Here is an 18,565-nt window from a genome sequence, read left to right as displayed (position 1 = left end):
ACTGGAGTGCAGTGGCCGCTCCCGGCCACCGCAGCCTCGACCTCTGGCGATCCTTCCGCCACAGCTTTCCAAGTAGCTGGAATTACAGGCACGTGCTACCAAGCGCGGCTAATTTTTTGATTTAGTGTAGAGATGAGGTCTCATCAAGTTGCACAGGCAGGTCTCGAACCCGCGGGCTCAGGCAGTTCACTCACCTCAACCTCCCAAGGTGCAGAATTACAGGCTGAGCCACCGAACCCGGCTAGTTTTTTTTCTTGTTTGTATTTTTATGCTTATCTTCCTTGGGATATCTGTCTCCATAATTTCAGAATCAGCCAAAGATTTTTCCGAGATTATGGCTAAAAACCTCAAGCCAGTAAATAAAGTTTCTACTTTCTGCTAATGGATCTATGTGAGATGGATATACATTCTAACTTCAGGCCATTTTCAGTTCTTCCCTGACTTTTGCTTTCTGCCAGGTTCTCTTAAAGTCTCCTGAGTAAGTACAGCCTCTGTTGGCCCGGAATGCGTGGTGGCTTGAGCCTGCTGTAGTCTGTTATGTGCATGTGCACAGTCTACCAGTGGAGAGAGCTTTTCGAGCCTCTTATGGCTGTCTCACCCCTACAACTGCCTGTTGCATTGCTGGCTAGTCCACCAGTCTGCCACTGGCCTTCCCTATTTGCCACATTAACTGACAACACCCCACCCAAATCCAGTGAGCACTCTCAGGTAACTGCAGTGCCCAGATTAAACTGCCATACTATAGAGCTAGGACTGGGATTGCAGGGCTGGTAGCAGCTCGGAACTGAACATTCACTGTTTCTTCTGAAATTTAGTTAACTTAGTGAATAAATGCTCTCAGTTTGTTGTATGTCTTTGGTTGAATTCCAGAGCACTGAAATGGCTGTCTTTGACTGTTTTGTCTATCTTTATTTATTTATTTTTAAAATTTGGAGGGTTGGGGGTGGTCTTACTCTGTTGCTACTCTGTCGGTGGAGTACAGTGGTGCGATCGTGGCTCACTGCAGCCTCGACCTCCCGTGCTCAGGTGATCCCCACCCAAGTAACTGGGACTTACATGTGTGCACCACCATGCCCAGCTAATTTTTTGACTCTTTGTAGAGATGAGGTCTTACCGTGTTGCCCAGGCTGGTCTGAACTCCTGGGCTCACGCCGTGCTCCCACCTCGGCCTCACAAAGTGCTGGTAGTACAGGTATGTGCCGTCACTCCTGGTTGTCGTCTTATTGGGAGAGCATTTGTTAACCTCCTTATACTGTTATGTCAAAAGTGAGAAGTCCAAGAGTATTTTTTATATAGATATTTGATTTAAAATACAGCTTTTAATATAAAAATCATGGATTTTGAACTGCATTGGGAGTTTGATCTTAGGAAAATGTGATTGTGTAGAATGAAATTTTCCTAAAGTTTCCTCATGACTAAACAAATAGGAGCCGGGCTTGGTGGCTCAGCCTGTAATCCCACGCCTTTGGGAGGCTGAGGTGAGTGGATCGCCTGAGCCCTTGGGTTCGAGACCCGCCTAGGCAGCGAGACCTCATCTCGACAATAAATCAAAAAAATCAGCCGGGCGTGGTAGCGCATGCCTGTAATTCCGGCTACGCGGAAGGCTGAGGCGGAAGGATCGCCGGAGCCCAGCAGGTCGAGGCTGCGGTGGCTGGGAGCGGCCACCGCACTCCAGTCTGGGCGACAGAGTGAGACTCCGACTCAAGAAAAAAAAAAGAAATTTTCCTAAAGTTTCCTCATGAGTAAACAAATAGGAGCCAGGCTTGGTGGCTCAGCCTGTAATCCAACGCCTTTGGGAGGCTGAGGTGAGTGGATCGCCTGAGCCCTTGGGTTCGAGACCCGCCTGGGCAGCGAGACCTCATCTCGACAATAAATCAAAAAAATCAGCCGGGCGTGGTAGCGCATGCCTGTATTTCCGGCTACGCGGAAGGCTGAGGCGGAAGGATCGCCGGAGCCCAGCAGGTTGAGGCTGCGGTGGCCGGGAGCGGCCATTGCACTCCAGTCTGGGTGACAGAGTGAGACTCCAACTCAAAAACCAAAACCAAAACAAAAACAACCCAAAACAAACAAACAAACAAACAAAAAACAAATAGGAAATAGAAACATTCTTTGCATAAGCTTTTTTTTTTAACTTTTTTTATGCATAAGCTTTTAATTGACATATAACATGTACAGAAAAATGTACAGATCCTAAGTATGCAATTTGATGAATTTTTATTCAGTAAGCACAGTCATATATCCAGCATTACACCACCCTCCCAGAAACAACCATAATTAATTTTGATTGTGATTTCTAATGTGACATCTGTGTATATGTTTAATTGTATATAAATGAACTCATAGTGTTTACTCTGTTGTCTGACTCTTTTCGCTTAGTATGTTTATGAGACTCAACCATGTTGTACGTAGCAACATTTCATTGCTATATAGTGTGTTGTTGCATAACCACATGATTTTCTTTAATCCTGAGTAGGATAGAGTTAACTCAGCAGACTTGAGTTGCTCAAACCTTTTGTGTTCCTAGGACGACATGTTTTTGTGACTGGTCCTTGACAGGCTTCTAGAAATTGAGCTCTTGGAACATTTTATGACTGTTTGCATGTTTGGGTCCTTGAACTGTGTTGTACCAGTTTGTCCAAACAGTGTTATGGTGAATACCTGTTTTTCTTCTCATGAACTAAAGCTTTTATAACTGTGGTCATTCATTGTGTGCCTACCAGACCACCTACCAGTGAAAATCCTGGACTCCTAGGCTCCAGTGAGCTTTCCTAGTAGTCACTTCACATGATGTGGTTGCCGCTTATTACTGGAGGTATTAGATGTTTCATGTGTGACTCCACTGGGAGAGGGCTCTTGAAAACATGCACCTGGTTTCCTCCAGACTTCACCTATGTTCTTTTCCTTTTGCTGATTTTGTTTTGTGTCTTTCAGCTATGATAAACTAAGTGTAACAGTTTATGAGTCCTGTGAGTCCTCTTAGCAGATTACTTAGAGGCGGTCTTGGAGACTTGACACAAATTCATCTTATTGTTGGTGAACATTTGGGATTCTAGTTTTTGCCTATTACAAGTGTTGCTGTTGTGATATTTCTTGTGTATGCCTTTTAGTGGACATATATTCATGTTTCTTGCAGTGTATACGTAGGAGTGAAATTGCCAGGTTGTGTTCGACTTGAATATGTACTGCCCCAAGTTTTCCAGAGTGGTTGAACTAGTTTACTCTTCAACCAGGCAGGCTCTACATCTTCACCAACAATGTAAATTTCATTTTAGCAGTTCTGGTGGGTACATTGTATATTGTAACTTGCATATTGCTTATGATCAGTGAAGTCAAACTGCTTTACATATTATTTATTGGCCACATGATTATCTTTTTGTGTAATGTTAGTTCAAATGTTTCATCTTTTTTTTAAAAATTGGGTTGTCTGCCTTTTTTTTTTTTTTTACTCTTTGTAGGAGTTCTGAGTGCAAGCTGTTTTTTGTGTGTATATGTGTGTGTTTATACACACAAGTACTGTTGTTGGTATTTTCCTCATCCTTTGATTGCCTTTTTATTCATTGAATAGTGTCTTTTTAATTTAAATTTTAAAAATGTAATTCGATTTATTAATTTTTCCTTATGGTTAGTGTTTTTTTTTTTTGAGTCAGGGTCTTACTCTGTTGCCCAGGCTGGAGTACAGTGGTATGATTATGGCTCACTGCAGCTTCACAAGCTGGGCTCAGGTGATTTGCCTCAGCTTCCCAAGTAGCTGGGACTACAGGAATGTGCCACCACGTCCAGCTAATTAAAAATTTTTTTTTTTAGAGACAAGTCTTCACTATGTTACCTCTAAGCTGGTCTTAAACTCCTGGACTCAAGCAGTTCTCTAGCCTCAGCCTTTCACAGTGCTGGGATTGCAGGAGTGAACCATCATGCCCAGCTGGTTAGTCCTCTTTTAAAAATCTTACTTAAGAAACCCTTTTCTACCCCAAATCTTTATTGGTTTATTGATCCCATGTAGATCTGTCATCCATATAGAAAAGATAATTGTGTTTGGCAGGGGGCTCAATATTCATTTTGGCTTCATAGAAACGTGAAGTTGAACCAGCATTATCTATTGAAAAAATTCTTCTGTCCCCATTGTACTGTGTCTACTTTGTCATAAATCAGACATCCATATACATATAGCTTTGTTTCTAAGTTATGAGTTTATAATATTTATATGTCCTTGTGCCAACACTATCCTATGTTAGTTTCTGTAGTGATATCTTGTATAAGTTCTATAGCATGGTTCTTCTTCAGGATTGCCTTGGCCTACCCTTTTTAAATGTTCATATATAATTTAGAGTCAGCTCTTTAATATCCACAAAATAATATGCCGAGAATTTTTATTATTATTGCAATGACTATAGGGTAATTGGGGAAGAACTAGAACTGACATATTGCCTTCTAATCTATGTGAAATGTCTTTCTTTTATTTAGTCTTTAAAATTTCCTTGAATAATGTTTTATATTTCTCCATGCAGAGATTTGTCTTTAGATTTATTTTAGGTATTTGATGTTTTTTTGAGCCTATTGGAAGTAATATGATTTTATTAATTTTATTATTATTTTTTATTTTGAGTTGTGGTCTTACTTTGTTGCCCATATTGGAGTACAGTGGCCTGATCATAGCTCACAGCAGCCTCGACCTCCTTGGCTCAGGCAATTCTTCCACTTCAGCATCCTGAGTAGCTAGGACTACAGGTCCACACCACTAGACCTGGCTAATTTTTTGATTCTTTTTGTAGAGACAAGGTTTTGCTATGTTGCCCAGGCTAGTTGCGAACTTCTGGACTCAAGCAATCTGTTTGTCTTTGCCTCCCCAAGTGCTGGAATTAAAGGCATGAGTCACCATGCCTGGCCAAGTAATATTTTAAAAGTTTTATTTACTATTTGTTTGATGCTGGTATATCAAACTTTATTTTTGTGTACTGACCTTCCATCTGGTGATTTGCTAAATTCACTTATTAATTCTATAGTTTATGTGTAGATTTTGGCATATACATTCTTATTTATTGTGAATAATGACAGTTTTAATTCTTTTTTCTCCTTTTGGTTTTTTTTTTTTTTTTTTGTCTTACTGCACTTGTCTGTGACATCTAGTCCTATGTTGAAAAGAAGCCATGATAGTAGGCAACCTTATCTCATAGTTGATCTCTGGGGGAAAGCAATTTCAAATTTGCCACTAAGTATGATGCTTGCTATAGATTTGTTTTTGTAGCTACTCTGTCAGAGAAAGGATATGTGGCCTTCTTTTCTTATTTTGTTTAGAATTATCATGAATGGGTGTTAAATTTTATCAAATGAAGTTTTTGTATATATCCAGATAATTATATTTTTTCTTTACCTAATATAGTAAATTGATCTTTGAATATTAAAACATCTTTACACTCCTAGATAAAACCTACACACAGAGATGTGATTAAAAAAAAATTGACTTCTGGTGTCGCCCTGGGGGCTAACGCGGCTACCGCCTGTCACAGCTGCTGCCGCTAGAGCTTGTCGACAGACGTGTAGGGTCAGAACTCATGTCATGATGAAGAGTGATGAGGACATTGTTGGCACTCTTCTAGCATCTGGTGACTTTGTCAGTGTGGTACTGGAGATGCATCTGAGCTTGAAGTCCCACCGAAGGAAGAAGGGTTACTAAATTGGATCAGAGTTTGCTGAATGGAAATAATATACCAATGCTGGTTCCTGGAGGAGAAGGACCTGAAGTGTGAATGGGTTTCCCTGACTTACGCTAGATTCAGTTTTGTCTCACAGTGGCAGCAAAATAGTAGTGTTTTGTTTTGTTTTGTTTTGTTTTTTTACCTTTTAAATATTTGATCCTAAGCTAAGTTTTCCATTAAGGGGAAATGCTTTGAAGACGTATACCCATTTTTGTAAATTAATCATGATTATCCTGGAAAAAAACGAAGAATTCTTCTTTGAAGGCTAAAATAAAGATTTTTTGGTTAAAAAGATATATATAGCAGGATATTATTTACTAGCGTTTTGTTAGTGTCTTTGCATTTGTGTTCATAAGATAGATTGGTACTGTATTTAATTTTCTTGTAACATTCTCATTATGCTATGTAATTAAAGTTTTGTTGGCCTTAGAAAAATGAATTTGGAAAGTGTCACCTTCTTTCTGTTCTCTGGAAAAGTTTGAATGAGATTGCTGGTATTTCTTCTTCACATGTTTGGAAGAGTATCAGCGGGCCTGAATTTTTTTTAAGCAAAGATTTTTGGTAACATTCAATTTTAAAAAATTAGATATGACTATTTAGCTTTTCTAATTCTTCCAATGTCTGTTTTGGTAAGTTGTGCTTTTTAAGGGATATCGTCAGCAAGCACAAAAGAATCCAGCATTGGCATAAAGTATTGTTCATAATATCTTCATTCTTGATATTGATAATTTATTATTTTTTAAAGTTAATCTTGCTAGGAGTTTATCAATTTTGTTAATCTTTTTAAAGGAGTTATATTTGACTTTGTCTATTAAATGTTTAGATTTTATTTCATTGACTTCTTTTTAAATAAAATTGTTTCCATATTTCTTTGGTTTGGACTTGCTGTTCTTTTAGTAGTTTTCTTTATATGGAAGCTGAAAACACGATTATTCAGCCTTTTTTGGGTGTATTTTCAGTTATATGTATTTAAGACTTTAAATTTCTAAGTATAGACGCCATAAAACCCTCAAGTTTTGACATATTGTGTATTATTGTCATTTAATTCATTCCTTTTAAAAAAAAATTTTTCCATGTGGTTATGTCTTTAACCTGTTGGTTATTGGAAATGTATTGTCTGATTTTTACACTTTTGGAGATTTTCCTAGTTTATTTTATTTATTTATTTTTTTGAGTTGGAGTCTCAGTCTGTCGCTCAGACTGGAATGCAGTGGCCGCTCCCGGCCACCGCAGCCTTGACCTGCTGGGCTCGGTGATCCTTCCGCCTCAGCCTTCCAAGTAGCTGGAACTACAGGTGCGCGCTACCATGCCCAGCTGATTTTTGATTTATTGTAGAGATGAGGTCTCGCCAAGTTGTCCAGGCAGGTCTTGAACCTGTGGGCTCAGGCAATCCACTCACCTCAGCCTCCCAAAGGCACGGGATTACAGGCTGAGCCACCGAGCCTGGCTGATTTTCCTAGTTTAGTTGTGTAATGACAGAAGATGTTATTAACAATATCAGCTCAAGCCGGGCTCGGTGGCTCAGCCTGTAATCCCGCGCTTTTGGGAGGCTGAGGTGAGTGGATTGCCTGAGCCGGCGGGTTTGAGACCTGCCTGGGCAGGCGAGACCTCATCTCTACCATAAATCAGCCGGGTGTGGTAGAGCGCACCTGTAGTTCCAGCTACTCGGAAGGCTGGGGTGGAAGGATCACCGGAGCTCAGCAGGTCGAGGCTGCGGTGGCCGGGAGCGGCCACTGCACTCCAGTCTGGGTGACAGAGTGAGACTCCAACTCAAACAACAACAACAACAAAAAAAACAATATCAGCTCTTTTATTTCAGTTCTGTTGAAGCTTATGTTATGTTCTAGTATTTATGTTTGGTTCTAATATATATTTATATGACCTTAAAAAGAATAGGTATTCTCTGTGGTAGGCTATCTTTGCTATGTTTGCTATCTTTGATATAATCATTGATACTTTTTGCCTACGAGTTCTATCATCCATTCAGAGAGTTGTATTTATCTTCTACCATTGAATTATCGTTATTATGTAGCTAAATTCTGTATTTTGTTTTGTTTTGATTTATAATTGTAGAGATGAGGTCTCGCCGAGTTGCCCAGGCGGGTCTCGAACCTGTGTGCTCAGGCAGTTCACTCACCTCGGCCTCCCAAAGCGCGGGATTACAGGCTGAGCCGCTGAGCCACTGAACCCGGCCTAAATTCTGTATTTGTAAACACCACAATACATTGTTATATCTCATACAGTCAAGTGTTCAGATATACCCTGAGTTTCTTCACTATGATGCTCTTCTTCTCCATTATGTATTTCTGTGTTTTCTTCTGTAATGAACTCTTATAGAGACTTTCTTCTTCTATGTTGCTTTGTCTGGTGCAGGGCCTCTGTGTAGTGCATTGATTTTAAGGCATGCAGCATCTTCTTGTGTTTATTGGAGAAGACTTATAGTTAATTTAAGGCTTGCTTCTGTTTCCTACTATAACTAGATTGTTAGAGGTGGGGTAGATTATCTTTTCCTTTTTTTTTTTTTTGCCTTTCAGTGGATGTTCTCAAAATTTTTTGTTGAATTTTGTATATCTGTTTTTATTTACAAGTGAACATGTAGACCAGAGATTGTGAAAACAAATGCAAGGCAAATAATGCAAATATGAGAAATGGGGTGAGAGTGAATTGGTTAGTTGGGAATACATGCTCCTTCTACAACTGCAGCTACTATCTACTTAGCCAAATCACGACATGGTAATTCCTGTCCCACGTTTTGAGATCTGGCTTTCTGAGTCTCATCCCATTCAGTTCTGTAAGTATCCCACTGAGAAGTTCTGCAGTTTCAGAGAACTATGCTTGTGATTGTTGTCTTGGGGCCCAATGTGGAGGTCAGCAGCTTTAAGAGCAAGATACCAGGGAGCTTATTTTGTAGGCTTTTAATATCCCATTCACTTATGGCTGTTTTCTCCTACTCTTCTGATATGGGAGGATTCTTTTCAGGTTCTAGAAAATTCACTTCTTCAGAGACCTTTTTTCACTTTCTTCATCTCCTTCAAATTTTGCTGTTGGCCTTTTCTCATCTGCTTTATATCATTCAGAAGTGCTTCACTATTCTTGGCTTTCCAGGAATGCTGTACAGCTGTGTGTTTGTGTATTTATTTGTATGTAATATGTAGGTCTGTGTTTATATACATGCAGATATTTCTTTTTTTTTTTAATACCTGCACACACATGTTTATTGCAATACTATTCAAAATAGCAAAAACATGGAACCATGTTGCTCATCGAAACCAGACTGGATAAAAAAATGTGGTACATATACACAATGGAATATTACACAACCATAAAGAAGGACAACCATATGGATTTTGCAGCAACTTGGATGGATTTAGAGTCAGTCGTACTCAGTGATCCATCACAGAAACAAAGAACAGAGTACCACATGTTCTAACCCACAAGTGGACACTGAACATCAACTGTAATACTATAAGAAAGGGATTGGCAGGAGCAGGAGACTGCTGGAGTGGGGGTGGGGTGAGTGTGATGGGTGAGGGGAACCCAACCTCGACAAGGGTACCTGATCTCAAACCAGGCAAAGTGGAGACCAAAGGGAAGCCCAGACTTTACCTGTCCATGACCACCTGCATACCCAATCCCGAATTGTGCCCCCTATCTTTAAAGTAATAAATAAATAAATAAATAATAGGCTTTTCTTCCTATAAACCCTGGATGTTAGCACAGCAGTTCTGCCTGCTTAGGTTCCGCATGATGCTCTCATGTGTCATTTGATTCTCCAAAAAGTAACTCCTTTATTTAACCTCAGTCAGGTCTACCGACCTTATAGACTTTTATTGTCCGCAAATTAAATTTTTACTGATCTCTCTTTATCATTTGCTGCCATTAGCATGATGGTCACTTTATCATTTGCTACCATTAGCATGATTTTATTTATCAACCTAGTTGGTCTCCTCAGGCTTTGAATTGTTTGTTCTCTTGTAAATCTTTTAAGTTCCACTTGAATTTTTTTTGCTCACTCCTTTGTTCCTCCTCTTGTCTGAAACCCAGCGTGGTGAACCCTGGCAGCAGCTTAACAAGAGCGAGCTCAGGTCCACAGGTGGATCTCCGTCTCTGCTGGAAGAAAGGGATGAGCGGTGTGCCCCCCTTTCGCGGACTCGGGCTCGTGCAGACATTTCTAAGCCTTGTACTGGAGGACAGTTCAATTCTCACGGCTTTCGTTACTTTTTAAAAAGTGGTGGATAAGTAAATGCTATTTTATGTTTGCTATAGTCCTTCCCAAGAATAGTTAACGGAGATATCTTCCTTGAGCCTTTTTTTGGAGAAGGAGATGTTAAAGACGAAAACTTTCATCTTGTCTGAGATATTTAACAGATTTTTTTTATCACTGGGATTATTCAGGTAATGATTGTCTTTTGTAGTTAAATTAGTTACATTAGTTTGGCTTTTAAAATTTATCATAAGTCTGCGTAGAATATTATTACTGGTTTCTTTATATCTGCTTTATTTAGGTTAGCCTTTGAAAACATTATTGACTTGCTCCAATAAGATTGCACTTTTTCCTTTTTGGGGGGGAGGGGGCATAGGAAATAGTAGAAAAGTTTTAAAAAGCATGATTAAACATTTTTAAAGGAATTACCTGCATGGTGGCTTGATTGCCCAGAAAATGGTTCCTACTGCCAGAAGTTCCATTAGATCTATTTAGTTTAATGTACAGATCAATAAGTGCATAATCTGCCATTCATCCATGGTTATGGTTTTGCCAAATTAATGTGATTGTTTCTCATTCCTGTTCTGTATAACCTGCCCAAAGGGAATGCATATTGTATCATTTTTTGTGTAGAATTGTTATGGGGAAGTCTGAGGTTGGGAGGGTGAAGACAGAGGAGGGGACAGGGAAGAACCAGCACTACTGCCCCTTTGATAACATGAGGGCACCCCTGGAGTTGTTGGTGTAGTGTTTACCAGCACTCCTTCAATGTTTTTTTCCACTGACAGAAACCAAGAGGAAGCTAGTGGATAAGGGGAGCCTGAGAAATGTTTGTAGGATCTTAGCTTTAGTCTGACAGAGTAGAGTGTAGAGGGGAAAACGTGGGGCTGAGAGTCAGTGGATTCATAGCTGGCATACCCATGATCAGAGAAACATTACAAGAGCTAACTCTTGTGTTTTGTAATTCATCATATTTTTGTAATGCATGTGACAAATTAAGTTATGAAACAGTTCTGATCTTATTTTGTATTATTTTTTCTTTAAAGAAAATTCCTGTCTCTGTAGCCTATAACATTTTATGTTTTTGGAAGATTTTTTCTGAGAACTTTGATATTTTAGTTGAGATATTTAGTGTCCTTTATTTGCTTTCTTTTTCTTCAGTACAGGCAAGTAGAGTTCAAATATTAATAGCTGAGAGCTCAGACTTGTCTAAACCTTAAAAATAATGTTGTAAAAGGAAAGGTGAGTGGAAAGGAAAGCGAGAAATTTGTGAGTGGATTTTAATTTTATTTTTCTAAGACTTTTTGTTTAGAGCAGTTTTGGGTTCACAGCAAAATTGAGAAAAAGGTGCAGATATTTCCTATATATCCCCTGCCTGCGCACATAGGTGGCCTCCTCCACTACTGACATCCCCTAACTGGTGTGGTACATTTGTTATAACTGGTGAACCTACATTATTAACACCCACATAGTTATCACCCAAATTCCATCGTTTATATTAGGATTCACTCTTGGTGTTCCACATTCTATTAGTTTTGATAAATGTATAATGAATATATCCACCATTAGAGTATCATACAAAACACTTTCATTACCCTAAAAATTCTCTGTTCAACCCTCTCTCATTCCCAACCCCTGACAACCACTGATCTTTTTTTATTGTCTTCAGTTTTGCCTTTTCCAGAATATCATGTATTTGAAATCACTTAGCAATGTACTTTTAGGGTTCCTCTATGTCTTTTAATGTCTTGATAGCTCATTTCTTTTTAGTGATAGCTTGAATATGCCACAATTACAAAAAAAAATTATTTACCTACTACTAAAGGACACCTTGGTTGCTTACAAGGACATCTTAGTTGCTTCCAAAAGCTGCTGTAAACATCTATGTGCAGGTTTCTATGTGGATATAAGTTTGCAGCTCCTTTGGGTAAATAACAAGGAGTATGATTGCTGGGTTAAGAGTATGTTTAGTTTTGTAAGAAACCACCATAATTGTCTTTCAAAGTGGCTGAACCACTTTGTATTTACACTATCAATGAATGAGAATGTCGTGCATTGCCCTAAAGGAATAGAATGCGAGTTTTTGTTTCTCCACTTTCTTATCAGCATTTGGTGCTGTTGATATCCTGGATTTTGTCCATTCTAGTTGATATGTAGTGGTATCTCATTTTTTTAACTTGCATTTGTCTGATGACACATGATGTGCTGTGTCTTTCACATGCTTATTGTCATCTGTATGTCTTTGTTGAAGTATCTTTTAAGGTCTTTGACTAATTTTTTAACCAGGTTGTTAGTTTTTTTTATTGTTGAATCTTAATAATTCTTTGTAAAATTTAGGTAACTCTCCTTTATCAGATACATCTTTTGCAGATATTTTCTCTCAGTCTGTGGATTGTCTTTTCAATCTTTTGATAGTGTCTTTTGTAGAGCAGCAATTTTTAATTTTAGTGAATTTCAGCTTATTGATTCTGTATTTCATGGATTATGCTTTTGGTATCATATCTAAAAAGTCATGGCAAAACCCAAAGTCATCTAGATTTTTCTCCTATGTGATTTTTCTTGAGTTTTATAGTTTGGGTTTTATATTTAGGTCTGTGATCCATCTTGAGTTAATTATGACGACGGATGTAAGGTCCATGTCTAGATTCACTTTTTCATGTGGATGTCCAGTTCTAGCACAGATGTGGATTTTTCAGGTCAGCCGGGGGCTTCGAGAGTATTGTCTCAATGAGTCGGCCAGCCAAGCCCTGGAGAGGGTTGTCTCGAGGGGCTGGCAAGCCTAGCCCTGGAAGTGTTGGCTCTGATGGGCTGACAAGCCAAGCTCTGAGAGTGTTGCTGGTTCGGCGTACTGGCAAGCCCGGCCCCCAGGGCGCCTCAACTTCGGAGTCTCACCCTCTTCCAGCAGCCCCTGTGGTTCAGCCGGCTCCATCAGCTGGCAAGCCAGCCTCTGGTGTGCGCGGCTTTTTGGCTCTGACAGTCTTCCGCAGCAATTCAGGTCGAGGTTCTTGTCTCGGGCCCAGGAGGAATGAGGGACTCGGACAGCCCGAGAGTGAGAAAGCAGGATTTATTGAGAGGACCGTAAAGCTCCCACCGTGGGCGGGGACCGGAAGAGGTTGCCAGTCTGTGGACTAAACCGGGTGCTAATATAGCCCTAAGCCCAAGCCAGTTGGGAGCTGATTGGTCGGCACTAGCTGTTCTGATTGGTCAGTACTAAGGCCCGACGGGCAGGAGGTCGACCCCAATGGTGAGCTGATTGGTGAGTTCTTAAGCTCTTGCTTGGGAGTCTGGCAGGGAGGTTGTTTACCAACGCTGAGCCTGAGAGGCCTGCCAGAAGTTTGCTACCTGAGAATCTGTCCTGTCTGCTTGCCTAGCCTTTCTCTAGCTGTCTCCTGTCTCAGCACCATTCATTGAAAAGATCAGCTTTTTCTCCACTGTATTGCTTTTACTCATTTGCCAAAGATCAGTTGACTTGTATTTATGTGGGTTTACTCTTGGTTTATTTTGTTCCACCAATCTGTCTGTCTGTTCTTTCACCAACACCACATTGTCTTGATTACTCTTGATTTATAGTAAGTTTTGAAGTCAAGTTAGTGTTAGTTCCCAACTGTGCTCTTCTTCCTGAATATTGTGTTGGCTCTCTTGGGTCTTATGCCTCTCCTCATAAACTCCAGAATCATTTTGTCAAAGTCTACAAAATTACTTGCTGGGATTTTGATTGGGATTTCTTTGAAAAACTGACATCTTGACAGTATTGAGTCTTTTTATCCTTGAACATGGACTATCACTCCATTTATTCAGTTATTTGATTTCTTTAATTAGTTTTGTCGTTTTTCTCATATTTTGTTAGATTTATACTTGAGTGTTCTTTTGGGGTACTAATGTAAATGGTATTATGTTTTCAATTTCATAGTCCACTTGTTCATTACTGTTTTATAGGGAAACACTTTTATATATTTACCTTGTGTCCTACAACCTTGCTGTAATTGCTTATTAGTTCCAGAAGTTTTTTGGTCTTTATTTTATATTTTTAAATTTTCTACATATACATGTCTTCTGTGAACAAAGACACTTTTATTCTCCACCCCATCTGAATGCCTTTTATCTTATTTTCTTGTCATCTTATGTTAGGTAGGACTTCCAGTATGATGTTGAAAAGGAGTGCATTGAAATGGTGACATACTTGCCTTATTCCTGATCGTAGTGGGAAAGATTCTAGTTTTCCCCATTAAGGGTGATGTTAGCTCTAGGTTTTTTGAAGATATCCTTTATCAAGTTGAGGAAGTTCCCTGCTACTCCTAGTTTGCTGAGTTTTTATTGTGAATGGGTGTTGGATTTTGTTAAAGGCTCTTTCTCTATTGGTATGATCACGTGATTTTTTCTTCTTTATCTTTTGATTATATTAATTGATTTTCAAGTGTTTAATCAGCCTTGCATACCCAGGATAAATCTTACTTGGTCATGGTATATAATTCATTTTATATATTGTTAGATTCAATTTGCTGATATTTTGTATGTTCATGAGAGATATTGATTTGTAATGTCTTTTAAAAAAGCCCATGGAAGCCAGGCTCGGTGGCTCAGCCTGTAATCCCGCGCCTTTGGGAGGCTGAGGTGGGTGGATTGCCTGAGCCCGCGGGTTCGAGACCTGCCTGGGCAGCGAGACCTCATCTCTACAATAAAATCAGAAAATTAGCCGGGCGTGGTAGCGCGCGCCTGTAATTCTGGCTACTCGGAAGGCTGAGGCGGAAGGATCGCCGGAGCCCAGCAGGTTGAGGCTGCGGTGGCCGGAAGCGGCCACTGCACTCCAGTCTGGGTGACAGAGTGAGACTCCAACTCAAAAAAAAAAAAGCCCATGGAGATGAACTGTTTTGTTACCACCTGTCTAAAGACAAGAGATAATTGTTTTTTCAATATTATCTTTTCCCCTTTCTTTTTCAGTTATAGGACCTTAGATGCATAAAATTTACCACAACCATTTGTACATGATGCGTACATATCATTGGTTCATCCATGAACTTCTTAGTTTGTTTTTAAATTTGGTTTTTTATTTCTTTAATTTTTATAAGACATGTGTTGACTACCTGTGAACTCTCACATAACCTGTGAAATAAGATCATTGACAATAATTTATATATAGCTATGTCTTCTTTGCCTATCTTTTCCCCTACCTTCCATACAGAGGTAACCACAATTCTGAATTTTGTATTTATCATTTACTTGATTTTTATTTTTAAATGTTATCTCATTATTACATACATAAGCCCATATCTATCTTAGTGATTTATCATTCATTTTGGCTATCTTTGAACTTTATAAAAATGTTATTAGGTATAATGCTCATGTTGTCTTCTGGGACTTGCTTTTTTTCTGTTATGCAATTTTAAAACAATTTATTTTTATTTTTTTAATTAATGAACATTTGAGTTGTTTTCAGGTTTTTCATTGTTTGAAAAATGTAAACATTCTTATACTTATTATATTCATGTACATGATTTCTTTTGTGATTAAATATTGCTGGATCATAGGTATGTACAACTTTAGTTAAGATTTTGCTAGTTTTTCAAAGTGATTGTATTAACTTAGGTTTCCACCAGGGATATGTAATATTTTTTGGTCCCATATCCTTTTTAAAATTTGGTTTTAAAGAACACTACTTTGCCTTTTAACAGTTTAGTTGGTTTGAATTCAGTTACCATACTATTTTGTTCTCTGTAGCACCGTTCTCAGTTTTTCTTCCCTTTTTGCCTCCTTTTTGCATTGAGTCTTTTTTTAATCATTCTAATTTTTTTTCTCCCATTAGATCAGAATTTCCTACTCTATTCCTGTCATTTTTGTGTTTACCATGACATTGTCTACATGACAACTTATCAAAGTCTTACATAAATTGATTTTTTTTTTTTTGATACCATGTTTCACTTTGTTACCCATGCTGGAGTGCACTGCAACCTCAAATTCCTGGGTTTAGGCAATCTTCCTGCCTAAGCCTGCTGCATGGTTGGGCCTATAGGCATATGCCATCATACTCACACACACACACACACACACACACACACACACATTATTATTATTATTTTTAGAGTCAGGGCATCACTGTGCTGGCTAGTAGTTTGGTCTCGAGCTCCTGAGCTCAAGTGATCCTCCCACCTAAGCCTCTCAAAGTGCTAGGATACAGATGTGAGCTACCATGCCTGGCCTTACATTAATCTACCTTCATCCAAGATAATAAAAACACTGTAGAACACTTTAAATTTGCTTTCCTGACTTATGCTAATATTGTCAAGTATTATAATTCTGTACAGTTGAGAATAGAGCCCATAAGACTCATGATTTTTGTTTTATAGCCTCACTTTTCATTTGTGTTTACTGTTTTCTTTGTTCAGTATTTCATTTTATATCTCTGATCTTGCATCTGGATTATTTTCCTTTTTCCAGAAGTATGTGTATGTATTTTATTATTTATAATTTTTAGTTGGGAGTCTCATTCTATTGTTCAGGCTGGTATGCAGTGGCATGATCACAGCTTACTGCAGCCTTGACCTGCTGGGTTCAGGTGATCCTTCTGTCTCAGCCTACTAAGTAGCTGGGGACTACAAGCACATGTCACCATGCCTGGCTAATATTTAAATTTTTTGTAGTGCTGAGGTCTTGCTATGTTACCTAGAGTGTGTGTGTATTTTTTGTGTGTCAGGGTCTCTACTCTGCTGCCCAGGTTGGAGTGCAGTGGGCATGCTCACAGCTACCGCAGGGCTCAGGTGATCCCTTCTGCCTCAGCCTTCCAAGTAGCTGGAACTACAGGTGCATGCTACCACACCTGGCTAATTCTTTTGATTTATTGTAGAGATGAGGTCTCGCCAAGTTGCTCAGGCTGCTCTTGAACCCCTGGACTCAGGCAGTCCTCTTGCCTCTGCTTCCCAAAGTGCTGGGATTACAGGCATGAGCCATCACACCCAGTTTAGAAGTATATTTTTAATAGTTTACTTAGCTGTAGTCTGTAAGTTCATGAACTCTTACAGTTTCTGCTGAGTCAAAAAATTATGTTTACCTTTGTTCTGGAAGAACATTTCAGGTGAGTATAGAATTTTTAGGGTGGCAGTTGTTTTGTTTTCCTCATTAAATTGGTAATAGTGTGTTTTTTGTCTGGGTTCCATTGTTGCAGTTAAGAAGCTGTTTATTAATGGAACTGTTGCTCCTTTGAAGGAGATCTGTTTTTATTTCTCTGGCGGCTTTTAAAAGTTTGCCTTTGGTTTTCTGCAGTTTTTATTTCATTGTGAGTGTGGATTTCTTTTTATACTGCTTAGAATTTGTTAGGCTATTTTAATCTCTGCAATGATGTCTTTTATTGTTTCTGGTACATTTTCAGCCATTGCCTCTGAAACTGTTACCTCTGCCTCATTCTCCTTATAGGACAAGTTTAGTTGCACTTGTGTCAGACTTTCTTATTAGATTCTCTGTGTCTTACTCTTTTTAAAATTATTTTTGTCTTTCCATGCTGCATTCTGAATAGCTGCTTTTGGCTTTTGCTATGTTTTGATGTTTGTCCCTCCTAAAACTCATGATGAAATTTAATTGCCATTGTAACAGTATTAAGAGATAGGACCTTTAAGAGATGATTAGAACATGAGGGCTAATCCCTCATGGGTAGGATTAATGCCATTACAAAAGGGTGAGTTTGGTTCCCTCTTGCCCTCTCTTTTCCTTCTGACATGTAATGACACAGTAAGAAGCCCCTTGCCAGAAACTGTTGCATTGATGTTGGACTTCCCAGCCTCCAGAACCGTAAGCCAATACATTTGTATTCATTTTAAACCACCCAATCTCAGGTATTATTTTAAAGCAGCACAAAATGAACTAAGACAGCCTACTTTTGTATTTGGTAATTCTCTCTTTAGCTATGTCTAATCTTTTTTTTATTTTATTTTTTGAGTTGGAGTCTCACTCTGTTGCCCAGACTGGAGTGCAGTGGCTGGCCACCGCAACCTCAACCTACTGGGCTCTGGCGATCCTTCCGCCTCAGCCTTCCAAGTAGCTGGAACTACAGGCGCGCGCTACCATGCCCAGCTAATTTTTGATTTATTGTAGAGATGAGGTCTCGTCAAGTTGCCCAGGTGGGTCTTGAACCCACGGGTTCAGGCAGTCCACTCACCTCGGCCTCCCAAAGTGCGGGATTACAGGCTGAGCCACCGATCCTGGCTGGGGGGGCGGTTCTTTAAAAAAATCTGCTGTGCTCTGTTCACAGTAGCAAAAACATGGAAGCAGCCATGCTGTCCATCGAAGCTGGACTGAATTAAAAAAATGTGGTACATGTACACAATGGAATATTATGCAGCTATAAAGAAGGGCAAACATATGGATTTCATACCAACTTGGATGGATTTAGAATCAATCATATTCAGTGATCTATCACAGAAACCAAGAACAAAGTACCATATGTTCTCATTTATAAGCGGGCCTTGAACAATTATCGTAATACTATAAGAAAGGGATCGGCAGTATCGGGAAACTGCCAGGGGAGGGGGCACACTTCATCAACAAGGGTACCTGCATAATGAACATTTGTTTACCTAACTTGAATTGTACCCCATATCTTAAAAAAAAAATCTGAGCCGGGCTCGGTGGCTCAGCCTGTAATCCCGCGCCTTTGGGAGGCTGAGGTGAGTGGATTGCCTGA

At 39.3% G+C, this 18,565-nt stretch overlaps 1 protein-coding gene and 1 pseudogene across 3 annotated transcripts in view; both read left to right on the top strand.

The window, feature by feature from the left end:
* MFSD14B (major facilitator superfamily domain containing 14B) overlaps positions 1–18,565 on the top strand; it is a 55,612-nt gene that overhangs the window by 6,249 nt on the left and 30,798 nt on the right. The gene's annotated exons all lie outside the window — the stretch shown is intronic.
* Positions 5,558–5,744, top strand: LOC103257597 (annotated as a pseudogene).

Source organism: Carlito syrichta, unplaced genomic scaffold (assembly GCF_000164805.1).
Source record: "Carlito syrichta isolate Samal-C Ts95f unplaced genomic scaffold, Tarsius_syrichta-2.0.1 Scaffold301813, whole genome shotgun sequence".
NCBI classification, from domain to species: domain Eukaryota; kingdom Metazoa; phylum Chordata; class Mammalia; order Primates; family Tarsiidae; genus Carlito; species Carlito syrichta.
The sequence above is the reverse complement of the archived record's forward strand: the minus strand, read 5'-3'. Positions and strand labels throughout refer to the sequence as shown.